Genomic DNA, 9,137 nt, shown 5'->3' with positions numbered 1-9,137 from the left:
CTAACTTACTATGTCGAACGTAGAACTCACATGCCATTCGTGTACCTATATACACATACTTCACATATACAATAATTATATTAAAACATAAGAACACTCTAGGCGTTCTTTACATCATTCATTTAACAACCATACCCCTTGTCGATACGTGCAATATCCGAAGATCGTTCACGCCCCGGCAAGTATTCATTTGAAATATTCGTACATCTTCCATATATAATATTCGTAACTTCATTTATAACCTGACAGTACGCGCAATATCCGAAGATCGTTCGCGTACCGACAAGCAATCATTCATACCTATCACATATATCACGTATGACATACACTTATCACTTAGGATAAATGTATTAACAACACATCGAGTATGCACACAGCCCCGAAAACATAACAAGGAATGGGGCTAGAAACTCACCTGAACACGGTTACGTTCACCGTTGATCGTAATCCCTTTCTTCAGTTGTGCACGGCTGACTGTATAACAAGTACACGTATCAAACAACTATCACTACTCATATCATCTTTCCAGTCTTAACTACTACCCACAACGAACGGGGTTCCGGGGGCAGCGCCCCTGGCAGCGGGGTCTAGGGGCGGCAGCCCCTAGCAGGGTCCAAGGGGCAGAGCCCCTGGCTGGGGTCAAGCTGCCAGGTCAGCTTGGAAAAATTTTATTTCCATTAACTGTCTTAACACATTTTTCATTAGATTTTTAATTTATTTTCTAATCGAACTTGACTTTAGGCGAAGTTAAACCTTAGGCGAACTTAGCTTTAGGCGAAGTTGTCATCAGGCGAACTTAGCTTTAGGCGAAGTTGTCATCAGGCGAACTTAGCTTTAGGCGAAGTTGTCATCTGGCGAACTTAGCTTTAGGCGAAGTTACCAGTTAGGCGAACTTGGCCTCAGGCGAAGTTATCGGTTAGGCGAACTTGGCCTCAGGCGAAGTTATCGCTTTGAAGGCGAAGTTATCGCTTTGAAGGCGAAGTTGCCCAGATGCAGGCGAAGTTGCCCAGATCAGCCGCTGTTTTAGTTTCTGACCAGCATTTCGAGCGATTTTAACACCCTTGCTATGGTTCGACATCACCCCCTACGTTCCCCAACCGTTTCCGGTCGTATATACGCTATAAAGCTCGGATCTTTAAACTTCAAAGATCAAGAATCATACCTTTTTGAGCTTGTTTGGATCTCGTTTACTTGTTATCACAACTAATCGCTCTCTCTCTCTCTCGGATCTGCCCGGTTCTTCCCTCGGCCGGCGGCGAAGTTGTGTGGTGTGTGTTTGTTTTGGAGTGTGTTAGAAAATAGATGGAAAGAATGATGGTATGGGGTTTTAGGGGATATTTATATCCCTTAAATCCCATGGACCTAAGGCCCATTCTCATTTAACCCATCTCCATTAATCTAAGTCCAAAACCCATATCCACTACCCAACGCCAACCCGACCCATACCAACTCCTACTCTATTTATTTATTTCCCGATAACCCGAGTAAACTTTCCCTCTATTATAAGTAATATAATTAATATCATTTTGGAAATTTCGGGATGTTACAGTTAATTTTGGAAGTAACTAAATTCCTAAATCAGTGGGATTTAAATTATTTCCACAAATAATATAATCTTTGACCAAAACCACCCTTTCTTCTTCTCCGATGATCTTCTCGCCGGAAACTCACCCAGACTACCAAACGTTAATATCTTGAATCCGTTGATATCACAATAACGAGCCTGAATTCGTCCAAGGCTCTGATACCAATTGTAAGTCCCGAATCTGGATCACTACAATATGATATCAACCAAACGAGTATTGGTGCGGAATACCAACACTCGGTGATTCAAGAACACGAATAAGAACAGTAAAGTAAATCAGAATTGCTTCAAAACACACGTATGTTATTGAATACGTCGGGTGCTTAAGCACTTATAATACCTTATCGTAAAACTAGGAATGAACAACAACTACCTTATACATGATCAAGACTATATATATGTAAAGTAAACAATAAGCCGGCCCAAACACCAAAAAGCCCACCGAGAACACAAAAGTGTTCTCGGTTTACATATGCACCCAAAACCCAAGCCCATCAAGCTAGAACTAAGTATAAAATAAGCTCAAACCATAAAACCAGGCCCAAGAATTACAACACTGCGCCTCAAGAAAACCCATTCTAAACAATTCAATTATTTCGCATATACACATGCCATTATGCCATAAGCATTACTAAAAATGCTTTGGTGAATATGTCTGAGCTTAAAAGGTTCCAATGAACAACAAAATGCATATAGTCTTTAAATATTATTTATTTGAAAGGTAAACAACATGATTAAGATGGAAATTTAACATTAGTTTGAACTCAGTAAATTATAATGAAATATTTCATATCAAATGCGTGTGTGAATGGTACCATGGTATCAAATTAACATTGGCTTAATTTCATTCTTCTCAAAATCGCAACAAAACAAAATGTGATTATCAAGAAGCAAGCATACCAAATTGCAAAGTAAATTAAGCATAAAAAAATATCTTTGAATATCTCAATTGACATAGCATAACAAATTAAAGGTTTTCCATGGAAAATTTAAAATCGAATCCAAAATTGAATTCCAATAATAACAAATATAAATAAAACATACATTGTAAATTTAAAAAAAAACTAATTGGAGGTAGATGCGAGATATGCGATTTTTGAACAGAGGTAATCGATATGATACCTTAAAGATCGATACACAAAATTACAATGTTAAACCTTAATGAACAATGGATTAGATTGTTGAGAAACTCCAAGGATTTCACACTCGAGATAGACTGGCTACAAGACGGTTTTCATCGTCAAAATTAGGGTTTGGATGTTGTCGCTAGTGCCAGACTGTCGTCGAATAGAATGGAAATAGGATTGGAGTTTTGATTTAGTTGATGGGTTAAAAGAGTTAGAATGAAAAGTGGGTATGGATAAAAAGGATCCACGTTTTTCTATTGTGGGTCTCAATGGTTTAAACGGGAAAACACCTTTCATTATAAACCATAAACTGACACATGTGACAACTATTTTACTTTATTAGAAGAGTATGATATGATAAGTAGATAAGGACTAACAAGACATCCATCACAACTATAGTAATCTTAAATATATATAAACGAAACCTCCCTATTTTCTCTTATGTCACCAAATTGCTTTCTTTGTAAATAGTGGTTTCTCATGCATTTGACCTGAATTTACGGCTATGGGTCTCACCAAACCCAGATAGCCATTAAACGGGTTAACATCTCATTATATTAAAAATTAATCTCACCAAATATTTTTTGATATAAAAATCCTATAAAATAGGGATATATTAAAAATAAATATATGGTTTTTTTAAAAAAATATTATTTATAATTATGAAACAGTTTTATAGTAAAAAAATAAGCGGGTCACGGGTATCATCAAACCTAGATAGATTTTAAACGTGTTATAACATCTCATTTATTTATGAAACCTTTTCATCATCAAACCCTAAGTATATTATTAATTTCCTTACAATAAATAAAATTAAAATACAAAAAATATATAAATATTTGAAACGTAAAATGTAAAACAAACCCCGTAATTAAATTCTAATTTAATTTCTCAATATGGATTTAGGGGTGTTTGGGTGAGCTTTTAAAATTGCTAATTTTCTTTTTAAAAACAAAAACAACTTTTGAAAATATCCAATTTGAAGATTATGGAGAAGTTTTGCCAAACAGTTTTTTCTTTTCAACAAACAAATAACAAATAAGTAAGTTTTAGAAACTCACCCAAACACCCAAGATTCTTTTTTCTTTTAAGTTTAACTTAAATGAAAAGTTTCACAAAATAATATGCAAATTATAACAAATGAAATTAAACGAATAAATATAAAAATTAAGTAGATAATTCATTCAACGTTTCATTAAAAATGAACATAACCCAAAATAAATCAATCAAAATAGGTTTAAGTATATTATTAACTTTTTACAATAAATAAATTAAAATCCAAAAAAATAAGTTCACAGTACTAGAAACGAAAATTTCTAAGGATTTTATATGTATAGTGTTCAGAATAACTATAACTAATGTGAATTGAAATTGTTAAAACATAAAAAGGAAAAAAATTAGTAGTGTGAGAAGAATTTGTATTTTAAAATAACCTCTTAAGAAATTCAAGAAAAATAATTAAAAAAATCAAAACTTAAAATATAAAAACAAAAAAAAAACTAAACTGTTTCCACATTCTTGTTAAAAAAAGAGACAAAAAAAGACAATGAGGAAAATAAACTAAAAAAACATATAATAAATAAAAAAGACACAATATATTACAAAATATAACACAATTTTGAGGAAAAATAACAAAGTGTTAAGATAACACAATGTCACAAAAAAAACAGACATAATGTTAAGAAAAAAGTTCACAATCAATTAGAAAAGTAAACATAAAACATAACGATAAACATTGTGTTTTTTTACGAGGATAATGGGGAACCATTTTAGTTTTTCTTTTTACCTTTTTGTTATGTTTTTTATTTATATTTATAAGTTATGATTTATTAATAAATTTTTTTATTATTTTTTCTAGACCAAAATCCTTCTCATTTCCCCTATTGTAAAATAATGTGATATGGTGTATCTATTATTAAGAAAATGTTAAAATACAAAAAGAGACAAAAATGAGAAGTATGATAAGGATTTATGGCCTAAAAGGCTCTTAAAAAATTCAAGAAAAATAATAAATAAATTATAATTCAAAACATAAATAAAAAATTAGAAAAGTAAAATAAGTAGCCCCCTGTTTTCGTTCTCGTTTAAAAAAACAAAAAAACACAATGTTGAGGAAAAAGACACAGTGACGAAAATAAACAAAAATCACAATGATAAATAAACAAAAGACACAATAGATTGCAATATAAAACACAATACCGAACAAAATATAAGACAATATTGAGTAATATAGCACAATATTAAGAAAAAAAAGACACAGTAAATGACGAAAATAAATAAAAGACACAATGATGTTTTGTGTTTTTTTTTTTGCACGGGATGATGCGAGAAACATTTTAATTATTGTTTTGTGTAGGGTGTTATGTGACATAAATCTTTCAAATTTTTGTTCTCATTTATAAAATTACTTGACCCTTATTACTTGGTTTTTTATTCCCCCCCCCCCCCCCCCGGGTTATTTGGTAATTACAAATATAGTGTATTATAAATCATTCGTAAATTTATATATGTCTAATCATATATTATGATGTCATATTGAAATATCTACTTAGTCTTATCTTCACAATTAAATCTTTCCCCAATTATGCAACTTAGGTTTTTGAAAAGAAAGCAGTTGTTGAATATTTGTTGGGACAGTTACGGTATTTGAAAAATATAAAATCCACAAATTATCATCGGTATGTTGATTTACACTAATAATTCCGAGATAAAAAGCTACTTTGAAAATTAGTAAAGTACATCTGTTGATATTTGACGTTGGACTAATAAATTATTAAAGATTGTGTTTCAAGCTTCTTTTTTTAATTTAAAAAAGTTATGAATAATATGTATACGGTATCCGTATAAACTGTGTCAAGTTTACATGTTTAAATTTTCAGTTATCAGTTATTCATTCTGTACACGACTTATCTTTGTTCGTTAAAAAAACATCAATCTTTAGCACATTTAAAGCCATATAATCTGAAAATGATATGTTTAACAAATTTGTATAAACTTGTTAAACTATCTGACGAGTTGGCACATAATATTTAGCAAGGTCATCTTATGGGTAATCCAAATAAGGCCAAGGCTTTAGGCTTTTAATTTTATAGAGTCTTAATCTAAAATAAGATTTATATGGGTTTTTGTAAATGAGTTTTTTTTTAAATTAATAACTTGATGGACCATAATTTTAGGAGGAATGCCACGCACCTATTATCATTGCATATCATCCAAATTTCATAAATTATTCGATACTCTCTATGGCTGTACACATAAAAAATGTCTTAATATTTTAGTTAATTTTAGATCCCCGGACACGTTAAGCCGACCCTAATATTTAGGTTATTGTTAATTAAACAAGTAGGCTACACCTCTCAAGTATCCTAATATAATGTAAAATATCCTAGAACCAATTTTCTGTATTCTTTTTAAATAAATAATAAAAATTGATTAATGATTAGGTATGATAAAATAAGGTCTTCAAACAACTAGTTTCAACTCCAACACTTATATTTCATCAAATATGAGTACCTCTATTTGGGTCCTCAATTTATGGTTTAACAACTGGCGACAATAACCTCTCAATACATGTACATATATCCCCGCATCCTGGTATCCGCATGCATCCTCAGTAGTGATGCTCATCAAATCGAATTCGAATTTTTTATAAACAAATTCAAATTTTAATAATCGAAATCAAATCGAATTTCAAATGTTTCAAATTCGAATCAAAATCCAAACATCTCTTGCCCCCACTGCCCTAAGTTATAGAATTAACCTGAACACAATACTTTTAAGTAACGGATGTAGTTTCCAAACTTAGTTTCAAGATAAATAATAAACAATAAAGAAATAACCTACCTTAGTTTTCTTTCTTTGTTTCACAGATTGTGTGGTGGGCCCACTTTACCTTTCAACCAGCGGCGCAATCTTTACTTGAATTCCAAGCTCACCCACCGCCACCCCCTTTCTCTCTCTAGATCCATCTCTCTCTCACACACTTGCTCATTTATAAACAAACAAACAAACAAACAACTTCCAAATATCCTAATCCTAATAATAATATTATTATAGAAAATGAAAGGCGAATACCATCGTGACAATAAAACCCCTCCACCCCAAAACATGTTCTCCAAATTCCACCACCAACAACCATCACCACAACACTTTGCCATCACCAGCCACCCGTTCCAACTCAGCAACACCTCCGACGAACCCGAAACCAAAAAAGATGCCTCCACCACCGCCAACGACGGCGCCTCTATTGAATCCGTCAAACGCCCACGTGGCCGCCCACCCGACTCCAAAAACAAACCCAAACCACCCGTTATCATCACCCGAGAACCCGACCCGGCCATGGCGCCATACGTCCTCGAACTCCCAGCCGCCACCGACATCATAGACGCCGTTAACACCTACTGCCGGAAACGTAACACCGGGCTGTGTATCTTAACCGGCTTTGGCACCGTCACCAACGTCTCACTCCGGCAACCCACCACCGCCTCCTCCGGCGGAACCGTCACCTTCCACGGCCGGTTCGACATCCTCTCGATCTCAGCCACCGTGTTCCCGTCATCCTCCACCATGGCTCCATTCGCCAACGGCTTTACGATATCACTAGCCGGTCCACAGGGGCAGATAGTCGGTGGGGCTGTTGCCGGTCCACTCATGTCGGCTGGACAGGTTTTTATCATCGCAGCGTCGTTTAATAACCCTATGTATCACAGGTTACCAAGCGAGGAAGAACACTCGGGTGGTGCCAGTGGTTCAGTTGCAGCTAGTGAACAGTCTCCGCCGGCAGCGGGTCATCATCAGCCGGCGGAGTCAATGTCGATGTATAGCTCTCACCTGCCGTCCGATGTGATATGGGCGCCTACGGCACGGCAAGCGCAGCTGCACCCGCCGCCATATTGAATGATAATAATATGTGAAAACTGGATATGGAAGCAGGTTGGTGTTTAGAGGATTAATTTCTTGGTTTTTGATTAGGGTTTTGAGTGATCATGTTCTCTATGTAGTTATTAACCAAGAACACACAGTAATCCTTTGATTTTTATTATTATATCTTTCTAGGGTTTTTCAGATATTTATTTCTTATGCTTATTATTATTAGTTTGTTCTAAGCCATGTTGATCGTTTCACACTTAAAACCACTTACGCTTCGGAATAGTAATCTTACTTTCCGACTTTTTTTTCTTTCTTTTCAATTTCCTTGTACTAATTAATATTATGAAAACAACATAATTCACTTGGATGTTCTGTGTTTGAATATGATGTATAAAACAGTTACGTTATGGTTTTAAATTGTAGTTGCTTAAACCCTAATAGCAAATGACGACGCTGTTTTCAGCTAGTAACTAATTGTAATAATATCCTGAGAACTAGAATTTAATTTAATATTATTTTATAAAGTAACAAGTTTTGATTTTTGAAGGTCACGTAAACCCTGATGGCATTTTACCTTTTAGAATGTTTAAAACAGTCAAATGTCCAATTTTTTGGTAAGTACAATCTTTTGCGCTTGTCTAACTAGATTGGTCTTGTTTGATGTAAGTATTGATCAGTAAATGTGGGGTTAGGGGGTTAACGAAAGTGGTAACCTTGAAGAACGTGACATGGACAATGAATGGAGAAAAGATGGACTTTTTGCAGTAATTAGCAGGCTTCTGAGTTCTGAAAATGTCACAGTCTGAATGCATCTTGTAAAGATAAAGGTTTCACGGGGTCAACCTAATCCATTGGATGGCTTTTCACACGCATTCATTCACATGATGTGAAGAGGTAGGTCCCAGCAGAGCCCAGTTGGTCCCGCAAGACTCACCTTGAACAGGGACGTCAGCGCAATGGCCATCTGCTCCCGCAGGACCCACCATGCTCAGAGAACCTTACGCGCAGTACGCAAGCTGTACACGCAGGGAAAGCCTCCCAATGGTGAAGTACCCCGCCTGTTCTCGCAGTTGCGGATACAAGCCATCAGGAAAGGCTACCCGCAGACAGCAGGGCTACACGCACAAGACAATAGCTACTTCAGTAGTCACATGAAGGAATGAGCAAGGCGGGAACAATCCCGCCAAAATGAGCCAGTGCGTATGATTCTGAAAGATCTTTTGTACTATACCTACCAAGGTATGGATAGGACAGACAATCTGACCAGAACAGCCCATGAGCCAATCACAGGGTGACAGCTCACAGACAACAGTACGAGGAGGAGCACCCTCTAGTACTGTTTCACTATTAGCCGCTGCCTACTCACCAACTCTTACTGAGGGGCGTGCGCAGCCTACAGTTGGTAGAATAGTGTTACTGTTGGCCGTAACCCATTCACCAACCAGCATGGCCTGCGTATAATCCACAGTAGGTGGGACGTGCATAATCTACAGTTGGTGGAATAGTGCAGCCGACTTTGTTACTGTTGGCCGTAACCTATCCACCAACCAGTATGG

The 9,137-nt window shown here is 35.5% G+C and overlaps 1 pseudogene; it reads left to right on the top strand.

The window, feature by feature from the left end:
* Positions 1 to 6,517: 6,517 nt before the first annotated feature.
* Positions 6,518 to 7,751, top strand: LOC143604744 (AT-hook motif nuclear-localized protein 17 pseudogene; annotated as a pseudogene).
* The last annotated feature ends 1,386 nt before the right edge of the window (positions 7,752 to 9,137 follow it).

This window comes from Bidens hawaiensis, unplaced genomic scaffold (assembly GCF_021521415.1).
Source record: "Bidens hawaiensis isolate Kalapana, Puna unplaced genomic scaffold, B.hawaiensis_p1.1 tig00066392_1, whole genome shotgun sequence".
Lineage (NCBI taxonomy): Eukaryota > Viridiplantae > Streptophyta > Magnoliopsida > Asterales > Asteraceae > Bidens > Bidens hawaiensis.
Note: the sequence above shows the minus strand (reverse complement) of the source record. Positions and strands in the feature narration are given on the sequence as shown.